The sequence below is a fragment of the Micropterus salmoides genome, unplaced genomic scaffold, assembly GCF_014851395.1.
Source record: "Micropterus salmoides isolate LMB-PRFRI ecotype aquatic unplaced genomic scaffold, ASM1485139v1 Ms_hic_scaffold_11, whole genome shotgun sequence".
Lineage (NCBI taxonomy): Eukaryota > Metazoa > Chordata > Actinopteri > Centrarchiformes > Centrarchidae > Micropterus > Micropterus salmoides.
Genome location: NW_024040152.1, coordinates 3,204,224 through 3,218,672, shown reverse-complemented (window position 1 = coordinate 3,218,672; position 14,449 = coordinate 3,204,224).

The window sequence follows — 14,449 nt, the reverse complement described above, 5'->3', positions numbered from 1 at the left end:
CCTTTATTTTTTTTTTTCTTTGTGTTACCAACACAATTTTGGATCCCTAAGGAAACTGTTACACACAAGGTAACGTTTCATGCCTGCAGAAGAAGACTGATAAACTCCATGATGAAGTGAGAGAAGATCACCTCCGTGTTCTACCTTCTCAGTCTACGTCAACTTCACTGATTCCTGTTGCTGCCGCCGAAGAATCAGCCGTCCCGTTGAAACTACTGGCATCGTCAGAACCGAGCCAAGAGAAAACTGGATTTCCTAAAAGGACTGACGTATCTACTCGCTACCAAAGCGACACATAAGAGGTTTTAGTATGTCTGGGCAGCAGATAGTTCTATAACCTTGTTATTGTAACTTACTTGTACAACCTTCATGTGGTGAATTTATGTTAAGAAACTCAAAGGGATATTTAAAGACCGACACGTCTTGTTTTATTGCTGTATGTTTTCCGTGTTACGCACGTTGTTTGCATCTGATACCACCCGCTGGGCCGTGACCGCTTTGTTCCTATTTCTGTGTCAGTATTGTTATCAAGCCAGGGAACACAGTTGCTGAATCCAAGTTCACTACCGTCCCTCTCATTGATAAAGTTGTAGCTGAGTGTTTGCAACAGTAATTAGGACTTGACTTCTGTTGTCTGAGAACAGATACAATTGCACATTTTATCTAATCCAAAGCAGCAACCGCTGCTGAATGAAGCATTTACTGCTGGTGGCTGTAAGATAGACTGTGGTATATTGTGTATATAGCTTTCCCTGTGCCTTTCTCTCCTCCTTCTGCTTACTAACCCCACATGCACACACCACGTGATCTCTAAAGCTGACCAGACCTGTGACCCACAGCTGGCTAGAATCAGAGGTCTCCAATTTTTTTAGTTCAGGGGAGAGTGATTTTTCCGCCACCTTGATCCTGGAATCACATGGTTTGAACTGCCATCTTGATTCCAAAATCAGCTGGCCTCTAGCTCATCCTCAACCGGATCTGCGACCACCCACGTTGCAGGATCCACCCATCTCTTAGTCTCTCCCCCTCCTTTGTCTCTCTCTCACACACACACACACACACACACACACACACACACACGCTTGCTGGTTTGTTGTATGCTTTGTATTGGCTTTATTTCATTTTTGCTTAGAATAGTTAATAGTGATTTACTTGTAGAAGTTGTTGATTATTGATCTATGCTTGAGTTGAATAAATCCTATTATAATTTTAAGAAGTCGTTTCCTGTGATTATTTGTGTATAATGTTGTAGTAAGAGTTGGTTGCCACAGCCAGTGTACGGACTCACCCTTCTCTGTTCGCCATCTATAGGTGGACAAACACCATTTTAGACATATTTGGCTTATATTTGGTTATTGGTCCCTGATTCCAGGGTGGTGCCCCGTATTTATTAATTATAATTAATATTTTGAATATGAATAGTTTTATTAATATTTCTAGAATATCTTTTATATTTAGCTAATAACCAAACCTGACCATACGTTGAAAAACCCAACATCAGTAACTTCCAGTTTTGTACCTCACCACATTAAGGCTCACAGCTGTCAAGTACACATTTTGCCCCCTCTTGCAACCTCTTTGTAGAGATTACATCAGAAACTGCCTGGTCATACTATTTATGTTGATTGATCCCATGCATTATATTGCACTCTGAGAATCCTACTTAGATGACAGAATCACACACTGAATGTCCATCTTGTCTTATTTACAAACAAATTTGTAAAATCTTAACCATAGGCTAAAAAGCTCTATGTCACTGCTCTGTCATATTGAAAGTTTTATGTCTGTTTCCGGGGTGCAGTTGGTGGTGGTCAGAGGTGTACTTTGTTGCACCTGTAACAATACGTCACTATGTGATGACACACAGGCACCCATTCAGACAGAGAAACACAAGGTGCACTGATGCTGGCTTTATTGCAAAATGAGGAGAAATAGTAGGTGAAATGCACTGTTTAATCTGCCCCTTTTGGAGATCATTGCAGTCTGACAGGCAATCCACAATTCTATGGAGGACTGATTCTGACAAATTCAGAAATAAATAAACACTCATCTGATTAAATGCACAAAAAATAAAATAGATAAATATATAGGCAGTGATTAAATTATACAAGGAGATGTATATATATCTCTTAGTTATCTTCTTTATTTATTCACCTTTGTAATAATTACCTTATTTATTTATTGTTCGTACTAATCTTCAACTTCATTTATTAATTACTACTTAAAATATATATATTTTATATATATTTATCTTTTATTTTTTGTGCATTTAATTGGATGCTTATTTATTTATGAATTTGTCAGGATCAGTCCTCCATACAATCCATCCAGTCAAAACTATTTTCAGCTTTTTGCACCTCGTGCTTCAAGTCCAAAAAACAATTGCAACAGAATCATAGCACCCCTACGCCCCGCCTAAATGCTATAAGTTGCCTGTCTTTGTGTGAACAGAGCATAAGGAATCTGACAGCATTGCAGCACTATTAAGTCATCAGTCACCGGCCTGTGTCAAAATAGAGCAGCAATTGCATTGCAATGTGCAATCTACTACTGGCAGCTGCATGTTGGCTTCATGATCCAGGATGAGTGAGACTGACCTGTGAACAGAAAATAAAAACTCTAATCCTCTATGAGAACAATATTAGAGAAGGTCGTGGGTGACCTGGATGTCATCTGTTTTAATACTGAGGGCTTTTGCTGTCTCACCCTTATAAATATAACTGATTCTGATGTTCACTCACTTTAAAAATCTGGGTTAAATGTGATCTTAAGATAAAACAGTAATTTAGCACCCAGTTTGTCCTTCTGTCTTACTGTGGAGGGGGGATGGGGGCAATGATTACCCATCCTTGAAGTAGCAGCATCTCCAGATGAAAGGTGACTTAAAAGAAATTACTTCATTCAGAAATAGTGGTATTCAGTGCTCTGGATAAGCTCAAATTGACAAATTACTCTATAAAAGAACAATAATGTAATTTGTAATTTGACAAAAGATCATTTAGACTGGGAGAGAAGGTCATCAGATATAGAAAGGATCTTAGATCTAATGACAAGAGATGACAACAGCATGAATACAAGAACAACATAAATGCAAAAAAATAAACCATTACATAAGTAAGTAATTTGGTAAAAAGACAAACAAAAACAGGATCTGGGTGTGGCCACACAGCTGGTTTACAACAGGGTGCATCGGAAAATCAGTCCTGTACAACAAAAAGCTATTTAGTATCTAATCAGAAAGTGTAAAGACTAACATCATCATCATCAAGTGCAAACAGATTAAAAACACATGAACCTACTATTGCTGTTGGCAAATACCAAAAACTATTGCAGATTTTATAATCTCTCAGTATCTGTTCTGAATTACCAGACTCAAAGAGCATTTCTGTAACAAATCTTTTAAGTGAATCTGGCTGATGTTTCTCCCATCAAACACTCTGTTATTTTGAATATTCTCATCATTTGTACTGCAGAGTTAGATTAATTGGTTCGGCTCCATCTTTAATTGCGTCACAAGTGGATACTTCAGCCAATGCCTGTTTTCACAAAGGTAAACATGGCTGGTAGTTCCACACACTAAATTAGCAGAGAACCATTGCATCACATCTAATGAAGGAGGTGTATGAATAGCTTTTCCTTGATAATATGAACACGGCATAATACATAACTCGTAATGTTGTTTTTCTGCTGGGTCAACGTGTTACTAAAAGCAAAATGCAGCTAAGTGGAATGGATGCAGATGTAGAGAATTAATCACGATGTACATGAAGTGTGTCAGAGCTGTGCGGAGCGATGAGGAGGCTGAAACGCCCCACTAAAATAAACTGCTGTCTAACATTAAACATTCTTACATTGGGTATAATCCTAAAACAGGAATTCAAAGAGCCTTTCTGCTCTGGTTCTGGTTTGAATGTGTGTGTCCTTGGGTTGAGTTTCCATGTATTATAATAACTGCCATAGATATCAGCATGACAAATTCAGTTGTAAATGTGGTATAGGCAGAGGCGATGGGGTTAGTTCCTCTACTGGTGTGTGTCTGTGTGTGTCTGCCTGCAGAAGCCCACACAGTAATCTAATCAGTGTCTGGAAATGAAGTTAGATGTGCACTGGCAGACATGCCACACCCATGAACACAGAACGCAGAGAAGGGCAAAGACAATGAGGACGACTTCCAGTCCTCCACTTCTGTTTCTCTGCAACCACAAACCACTTTCACAAAAAACTATATATATATATATATATATAACTATAAATATTAGCTTCCAGAGAACAAAATCTATTCAATCACATGCCACCTGATGCTAATGCTAAGTCTAAGCTTTTAAAGATATAATACACCCGCACTGAAAATAAGATACTTTTATACACGTCATTGTGAAGCCATTTTAACCCCTGAAGTGTAGAAAGATAAGATCACTCTCAGAAAAATGGCTGCCTTTAACACTCCATGGCAGGAAAAGGGGTGACTGTTGACAGACAATGACAGAGCTATCTGAGAGTGTGTGTGGTTATTATTAGTGGCCTTTTGAGCAAAGAGTGTGTGTGCCTGGTTGAGATGTGAGCCCAACGGCTGCTGTGGACAAACCAGCTGACCGTGGCAGCTGAGGGCCCGCGGTCGGCTCAGTCAGTCCTCCCGGGTGGGTTGGGTGAACAACTGCGTGGATTTTCCTTCTTTGTTACCCAACCCATCCCCAACAAACTTTATTTCCTTCCCTGTCTTCTCTCTGCAGTCCAATCCTTAGTGTTAGATAAATAAAAGTGCTCTTTTGAAACAGGGGACACCAAAACACACACGAGAAAATGTAAAAGAATAGTGTGCTGACGCTACAATGTGTTATCATAAATTCCATTAGCTTAATTTCCGCAGTAGTCAGTTCTTTTCTTCATTCTGACTGGAGACCTAGCTCAGGTTTTATGTGTTATCTTTGTTACACTTGGAGGACAACGTCACAATCCAATCTATAATTAAAAAACTTCAAACCATAAAACGTTCTAAAACCCCTCATGCTGCATAAAGTCCCTGGGCAGTGGTGATAGGAGTATTTTGATCCTTGAATCTGTGTTAATTATTTGTTACGTTTGGCTACCAACAATAAACATAAATGGGTCCTACACACCAGCCCCTAATTGTCTTATATAACAATTACCAAAAAATAATTAAAAAGGAGCTATATAAATTACACTTTTTTTTTTTAACACACTTTTTTTTTTTTTTAAAACAACGAAAAAAGGAATGTTTTGGCAATGAATCTTCTTTAGTGATTCTTCTTTTTTCAAAATAGTCGTTTTTAGGGCCAGAGGTTCCAGAACATGGCACGAGTTGGGATCTGGTCTTTACCATCAGTCCTTGCTGTATCTAAATCTCTTTAATCAGACATATCTTTGTTATTGGTCTTTCCAGTATATTGTTTTTTGTCTGAAGTCGAACGGTACGCACAAGGCCTTGTGCATCTGCTTTCTTCTCCAGTATTCTGCCCATTAACCAGGAGCCTCGTGGTGCAGTGGAGTCAACCACCACAACTATGTCACCTGGAGCAAAGTTCCTTTTCACCTTTGACCAAGTACTCCTGTGTCCACCTTTTCCAGAAGAGATCTGCCATGTATTGCACTTGTCTCCATCTGCGCCTTAGGTATAAGTCCTCTTTTACAAAGAGTCCAGGCGGTAGTATTGGCTTGGTTTTCAAAAGAAGAAGGTGGTTTGGGGTGAGTGCTTCCAGGTCCATTGGGTCTTCAGAAAGGTTTGTAATGGGTTGATCATTTAAAATTGCTTCAACTTCACAAATTAAAGTTTGCAATCCTTCATCATCCAGAACTTGTTGGCTAAGAACAGAGCACAGCACATTTCGAACCATGTGGATCAAACGTTCCCATACACCTCCGTGATGAGATCCTGCTGGGGGGTTAAAGTACTACTTTATTCCCTTCTGAAGCATAGCAGTCTGGATTTTGTCCTGATTCAAGGCATTGAGTGCTTCTCTCAATTCTCTTTCAGCTCCAATAAAATTTGTGCCATTGTCTGATCTTAAGGACAACACTTGACCTTGTCGACAAATAAATCTTTGTAATGCTTGGATGCAGGAGTCTGTGTCAAGAGTATATGCAACTTCAAGGTGTACTGCCCTGCTTGCCATGCAGGTGAAGATTACACCATATCTTTTAACAAGACTTCGTCCTCTCTTGGTCTCTATAGGACCGAAGTAGTCTACTCCTACATTTGTAAATGGAGGCTTGTCTGGTAGAATCCTTTCCAGGGGTAAGTCTGCCATTTTCTGTTCTCTAACTCCCCGCTGTCGTTTGCACACAACACAGTCTTTATCGTTATCTTTGATAATCCAGTATTTTTTACGGAGTCGAGACAGCATATGATTTCTTCCTCTCCGGACAACGCTACTCTAGTCAGGCGACCACCTACTCTCAGAAGTCCATCATCCAACACCGGGTCCAGTTTAGACAGATGACTGCTTCTTTTAACACCATTTTTACCAGCTTCTAGCATAGATAGTTCTTCTTCGAAGCTTTGTCTTTGACTGAAAGAGATGACTGCACGTTCTGCTTGCACCAGATCCTCAGGATGTAAACACTGTCTTTGGAGTGTTGCTTTAAAGACTTGCATCTCCTTTAGTCGGCTGGACTCATCTTTAAAGCTATTCGCAGCAGTCTGAATCTCCTTTCTTTTTCTAGTCAGCAGTAAGATAGTTGTTTTTACCTTAAGTAGCCAAGCTACAGCTGTCAGACTTCTCCATGAGAAATAGCTTATCAGAGAGCTGGTGGGGTTCAATGGCTGTGCAGTAATTCTGAACATGAACACATCTGTTTCAACGCACCAGTACAATCCTAGTGCTCTTTCCATCAGCAGATTGTCCCTGTCCAACTCCTTTGTCTCTCTAGTTCTGTTTTCTTGTGGAATGGATGCCAATACTTTACGGCTGCTGCTGATCCACTTTGACAGTATGAATCCTCCTTTCTGGCAGAGCTTTATCTTCAGCTGTCTTTCTTAGTGCAAAGTTTGCACAACTTGGTGATGACACTACTCCAAAGGAGGTGTACTTTCATCCGGTATTCAACGAGATCACCATCAGGCCACCATAGGAATTGCAGATAGTCAATATGTTTTTCTGACACTTTGACCTGGTGAAACATTGCTATGATGTCAGCCATCAAAGCAACCGCCTCTTGTCTGAATCTGATGAGTACTCTTATTAATGAGTTGGTAAGATCTGGACCCTGTAGCAGTTGTTCATGTTCATGCGATGTTCCCTTGAAGCCAGCACCGCAGTCGAAGACCACTCTTAAGGTTCCTTTCCTTGATTGATACACCCCGTGAAGTGAGATGTACCGGAGTTCCCCATCATTACGATTCAGTTGATCTACTGGTATCATTTCAGCATAGCCGTTGTCAATCATTTCTTTGAGAAAAGTTGTATATTCATTGTGAAACATCTAATTTTTACCAAACTTGCGTTTCAGGCTGCGGATGCGCTGCTCTGCTATGCAACGGTTATTTGGCATGCTGGGATTTTCTTGCTTGAGAGGTAAGTCTAGGCAGTAGTGACCTCAATTGAGTGATTCACAATATCCAAGATTTTTTTGTCTTCACTGGACATTTCCTCTGTTTCCTTGCTGGTTCCTTCATTGAAGTCATGATTGTATTGTTTAACCAGTAGCTCCTCTAGATTCACAATAGACATTCAATTGACAGCAGCAACAGAGCAGCCATTCTCATCCGTGTTGTCTCCTCTCAAGAGACCATAGATGACCCACCCCAGTAGGGTCCTCACAGCGTATGGTCCATTCCCCTTGGCTATTGACCACCTCCCAAGGTTCCAATACCTTAGAAGCATTTGTGCCGATGAGCAGATCAATGCCAGCGTCTATTTCATGAATCTTGACATCCTTCAAGTAAAGCCATTGAATCAGGTGTTCTTGTCTGAGAATGTTGAGCTTGGAAACAGGCATGGTATTATGTGTAAATACATTGGACAGTTGAATGAGATCATTTTTGTCTACACTTGATATCTCCAAACCTGAGATATGATGACTGGTCACAGGTTTCACTTGGTTCATTGTACGCAGAAGAATTCTGGCCCTTTGTCCTGTTACATTCAGTCTACTCGTCAAGCTTTCTGTGCAGAAGGTAGATGAGCTTCCATGATCCAAAAATGCATATGTTTGCAACACTGTGTCTCCTTTGGGGGTCTTTACTTGTACTGGAACAATAGAGAAAAGACAGGCTTCTTCACTGGCCCCACTATGCCCACATGTATGAGGTGAGAGAACAGCATTGCTCCCAATTGTTTTCTCAATCAGTTCTGTTTTTTTTTCCCCATGTCCTTTTGTTCAATGTGAAGTATTTCAGGATGATTTTTATTGCACACGTCACAAGTCCTACCTTCAAACATCCAAAACAGACTCCCTTTTCCTTTAAGAAGTCTTTTTCCCCCTGTGCATCTTTTTCCTGATTTGTGGACACCGCACCAATGTGTGATCACCTCTATCACAGAACAAACAGGAATTTTAAGAATTAGTGGCAGATACATTTTTCATTCAATTTGTTGTCATTTTTTCTTGTTTTGGTGTTTCTACAGGTGTTACAGTAGTTGCAAAAGCTTTCCTCTTGCTTTGGCAAAGGTTGAGCTTTTGACAGATGTAGCTGTCTTAGCATCCTGGATGTTTCCAAAAAGTGGATCTGACAATATCTTCACTTGTCTCCCCATGAAGTCTGCTAAATCAGAGAAACTAGCTCGGCATCCATGTTGTTCCTGAAGCTGACATGCCCTATTCCTCCACTTGTCTCTGAGCTTGTAAGGCAGTTTCAGAAGAATGGTCTTCATACTGGAAGCAACATTCATCTCCCCCATATAGGTGAGCTGTTCCATTGCATTGCAACAACCTCGAAGGAATAATGAAAATGCTTGAAATGCTTTCACATCCTCTGGCTTGATCGCAGGCCATGCAAATGCTTTGTCTATGTATGCTGTGGCGATCTTATGTTCATTACCAAAATGTTCTTTAAGTAGATCCTTTGCTCTTTTATAGCCCTCAGCTGGAGGCAAATGTTGGCAGCTGTGGACTAAATCTTTTGGATGCCCTCTGGTGTATTGCTCTAGGAAATGCAGTCAGTCACTGTAGTCGTCTGTCTTTCTTTCCACTCCTATCTCAAACGCCCTGATGAAAACTCCATATTGCAATGGATCACCATCATAAACAGGAATGTCTCTTGGTGGTAAAGTAGAAGAGAGATTTTGTTGAGCGAGAAGAGCTGTGATGTCTCCTTGATTACCATCATTAAATACAGGTTGTTGTGTTAGAGGAGTCATATCCTGAGCTCTAACAGATGGTCCATCAGCTCTTTCCTTTGCTTGAACAACCTGTTGCTGGGAAGAAGATTCAGTTTCCATCCGCACATTCTGTCTTTGTTACACTTGATCAGGTAAATAGGGGTTTGCATGCAGATTTAATTTGACTGACGTTTTCTTTTGAGCAGTTCCTTCTCTCAAATATGTGTTCATCCCATCAGATACTCTTGAGCTGTTTCTTGATCCCATTGATTCAAGTACATTGATTTTTGCATGGGTTGCTGCCAGTTCAGTCTCTAGTTCCAGTTGTTCATTCTTCCTTTTCAGTTGTTCTTCCTGTGCCTCAAGGTCATGCTTTTTCTGCAGGGCGGCAACCCGTTCCACGAGAGCAGCCTTGTCTGCCTGTGCTTTAATGCGAGCAGAGGATGTTGAAGATGCACGTGATGAAGAACTTGATTTGTGGTTTGATTTAGGTTTTGACACATTAGAAACACTGTCATCCGGTCCAATGTCATCTTTGTTTGCACTTTCAGCAATGGTGTGTTTTATGCAATCCACCCTCTGAAAACCACACATTTACATCCTGTATAAAACCATCAAAAGCTTTGAAACCAGTGATTTTGCTTTTCAAGTTCATTTTCAGGCAGCGGTAACTTCACCAATGACTCATGATTTCCTTTGGCTTCATCACAGATGTTTATTAATTTAACCAAGTTAGATTGCACTTCATTTGCATTCTCCTTTGATTTCATGAGCTCTTTCAGCATTTGCATTGACTTCTTAGCTTCTTAGTTTCTTATTTTCTGACAGTTTTCAATGAACATTTCCAAACCTTTAGCAGTGTGTTTAATAACCCTTTTTTCTTTTTCAGAATCCAGTGCAACATCGCCATCTTCTGACCGAACGTCAGACTTGACAATAGACAATATTTTTGTTTCACTTTTAGCATGATCCAGTAAACCACACGCTGATGGCAGAATGTTTCAAACAGCTGAACTTGTTGTGACAGTATAGACTTCATTCAGCAAAATCCAGTAGTGTAGTGGTTTCCAAACACTGTTTCATTGCTTTTCCAATAAAGCTTAATGTTGCACATACCCCTCCGCCTGCGAGTTTCCAATCTCTGTCAATCAGCTCCGCACAGGTGGCGTCAATGTTCCGTTGATTGGGAATGGCGGCCTCCAGTTTAATGAAAGAAAAACAATCGGTTCTTTAGTGAAAACAATCTTTATCCAGTTCCAATACTTTTACAGGCTCAAATTTCACTCATAGAGCTCAGTTCTCACTTATTGTAATGGCAATTTTTCCTTGCTTTACCTTTAGCTTTGTTTCCATTCCATGTTTGTGCTCCCCCTACCTGTGCCCACCACTTCCTGTCACCTATGCCCTCTATATACAACCACGTGCATCTAATCACTGCCACCCAGTGTCCAAAATACTAATATAAATATTTCCAAACAAAATATCATGCCAACAATAATCTCGTCTCGTGTAGTTACATGTGTGTTTTGTAAGTTGATTATTGTGATCTTGTATTGAGCACCATGGGCCTTAGGAACGGCATTTGGTTCATTGTGTGGATGAATGACAACAAATGAAATAGAACTAGCAGCAAAAAAAGCGTCCTGCCCAGCTTTCAGACCGCAGTCTGCAGTCTGAAGAGGACATGTTAGCCAGCGCTCACTGCCTTCACTTTTCCAGCAGTTGGAAAACAACAGACAGACTTTAATTAAGGGACACGCTGTGACTTAACGTTACACTGTACATTTACGGCCAGACTGCAACGTAGCGCTCATCTTTTCCTCTGCTCCGCTGCTTTCATCGTCACGTAAGCTGTCCTTTGAAGAATGACGAGAGGACACTAGCTAAGTGCTGCAGAGTGTGCGGGTGATCATCAACAGTTGTCTGTCTGTGCCAAACAGGGAGAACCACACGTCTCCATTGTGTCCACCGTTTAAACGGTCCAGAGCTGCACTTCCGCATTTCCGAGTTCCCGCCTTTTTCGTTCCGTCAACATTATGTTATAAGTTAACCTCTAGATAATCGATTATTGTCATTTGTGAATCGATTCATAATCGTCCAAGTCTGCATCACAATGCATCTTAAAATTAATTATTTTCCACACCCCTAGTACAGAATGAATTTGAATCATTTAGAACTGAATTTGAATTGCTCAACTTGAATACTTACATTAAAAAAGCTAATGTTAAAAAGGAGCTAATGTTAGCTTTGCAGTAAAATTCCACTAAAGCAACTTACCACACCTACTGCTGTGTTTATTTAATTTACTTCATACAGGGCTTAACGTTCACACAATTCCTCCAGACTGTCTCTCAGTATGAAATGACGTTTCTCCAACACTGCTCAGTGTGGAACAGACTCTAGCCACATTAGCAACACAGCATGCTAGCGGCAAGTTCACCGGGTTAACATACTGTATATAAAGTCCACAACTTACATGTTCCAAGTTTGAGGTCGGCTTCAACTCATCCCTGTCCTTCAGTCCTGAAGTGAATCCCGGTTTGTTATGTCACTGGTCCTCTTTGTGAAATGGTTAGTAACTTCAGTAACTTACAGACAAGTTGCTGAGCAGCCTGTTACAGCAGCTGTGTGTTTAAACTTTGCCTACTTATAAGCCTAGTGTAAATTTTTACTAATGTGATTTATTCATTACTGAAATAAAAACAGTTGCACCACAGAGATAATTTACAACATAACTCTAACTTATATAAAATCTAAGAGTTAACATTGCTCAGGCCACACAGGCTAGGTGTAGAGCTGTCACAGCATTAAACTCACTAATGGTAAAACTGCCATTTTTCTGCCCCTCAGCAGAACATTTCTTTAACTGCATGTAATTTTGTTACACGGTAACATTAATCCAGTAAAGACCGAATTTATTGATACGATATTTCAATATCGATCTAACTTATTATGATGTGCTAAGATGCCAAGTGGCTACCTATCCAGAAAGCTAATGCACACGGCCACTTTCCATAGTTACGACTTATGCCCAAGTTAATCTAGTGAAGGTCTGCCCAAGTAATTAAACTAGTAGTTACTTAACCTCTAGTGTGGGCTTTAGGAGATAACTTATACAGGAAATGGTCAAAAATAAACCCGAAAAAGCCCTCTGTGCATCTGCACTCGATTGCTCTTCCTCAAGGACCTTGACCTGCCTGTGACCTTAAAACTGAAGCTTGTGGACTGAAATTGAATTTAGAAAACTGCATTGCAAGTGAAAGCACACAAAGACTTGAATTTTTAGTGAGGCTCAAATACAGTTTCAGTTTAGATTCATAATATCACATTCAGTTTCAAGTTTATTGGAATTCGGTTTCAAACTAATAAATTCATATTCAGGTTGAGCAATTCATATTCAGTTCTAAATTATTCAAATTCAGTCTGTACTGATACAAAAATCAGCCCTTAGCCGTGGCCCCTGCCAGGCAGAAGAGGAGGCTGTGTTAGCGAAGCAGAGGGACAAAGTGACAGGGCCCAGTGAGAGAGAGAGCAGGAGGTGAAGCATGTAGCTCAACCTGTATGGTGGGGTCAGGGAGGGAGGGTCATTCACACCGGGGACTCTGGGGACATGTAGCCACCACTTTTTGAAAGTATCTGTTAAAAATGTTCTGAAAAATAGCTTGTACCAAGAAATGTTGATTAACAAATAAAATGCTATGAGAAAGGTTTATTTGCACAATAATAATAAAAAACCTGCAGTGCAATGTAAATATAAAGGAAACCTCGTCCAAAAAAAGTAACTTAAGCAAAAAATAATAAGCTACTGATTACTGTATTATATTTTATTATATTTTTATTTTGTGAATTGTCACTTGCCACCTGAATTTGGTTCTTCCCTTTATAAGAATAAAGACCTTTCCACCATATATTGGTGCAGAAAATGTCTCCAGAATGCAGGAAAGTGTTTAATGCTCAAAATCTTCTGGGGGAGGCCCCCCAGACTCCCTTATTGAAAATTTCATCTATTAATATTTTTTCTAAATAGTAGGCAAATGACATGTCCCAGTGTTTCATCACACCCCTAATCTGACCCCCTAAATGGATCGATAGTGTAGGTTATTGCCGAGGGGTGGGCCACCTAGGGAAAAAATGCCAGGGCCGACTTTTTGTCCCAGTCCAGCCCTGTTTATGTTGTCAAGTTTGTGTCCACTTGATAAACGTATGTACAGTTTTTGGTCTCCACCAAATCCTGAGAAAGATATCTGGCTCTTTAGCTGCTAAATGTTCCACTTTATTCCCCAACTAGTTGCTGCGTCTGTCTGCTTTGGCTGAGAGCACTGAGACAGAACCAAAAAAAAGGGCTGAAACAGGGAGCTAAGGGGAACCGCATAGTCGGGAGATAATGCAGTCATTTGATTGATTGTTAATATAAAAATACTGATTAATCCAGCTTTATGGAAGTGGCAAAACTACAATGTAAAAAAATGGTTGTGGCAGGGCTAATTTAAACAATTCTTCATAGCGTTGGGTTTGGGTTTTTTCTGCATAACAATGCTTTGTAGTACTAGTAACTATCATTAAATTAAGCTTTAATACAGCAATGCTGGAAAGTAACTAAGTACATTAAATATTCACAAATATTCTCAGTACATCTTTTTTATTTTATTATTATTGATTAAATTTTGTTACTGCTCACTCACTGGTTGCCTTTAACCATTCTCTGAATGATTTTCCTGTGATCACAAAAGAATTATTCTTAGCGGTTACTTCTGTGTTTACCCATTATTACTAAATGATCATTGTCTTTACACTTTATATTGAGGTGAAGGAATGATTGCTTGTTATGTTGAGATAAGTCCAACTGTTTTCTTATCTCAAGAGTACAAGTTTGTTATATTGAAAAGTTGTGTAATCACAATTCAATTTAATTTTCAATTCAGTTTAATTTTATTTATATAGCACCGATTCATAACAAAAGTTATCTTGTTGCACTTTAGGTCCAGACCATACTCTTTGCAATATATAAGAATATGTTCACTGGAGACTTTGAATGGGTTGTTATTTGGTCTCAATTTAAAATCTAATTTCTCTTACTTCTCACAAATTTAAGTGTGACTTGACGTAGAAAAATTCAGTGTAAAGTTAGTCTTGAAATATTTAATATATGCAAATTACATTGGCATTTGAAG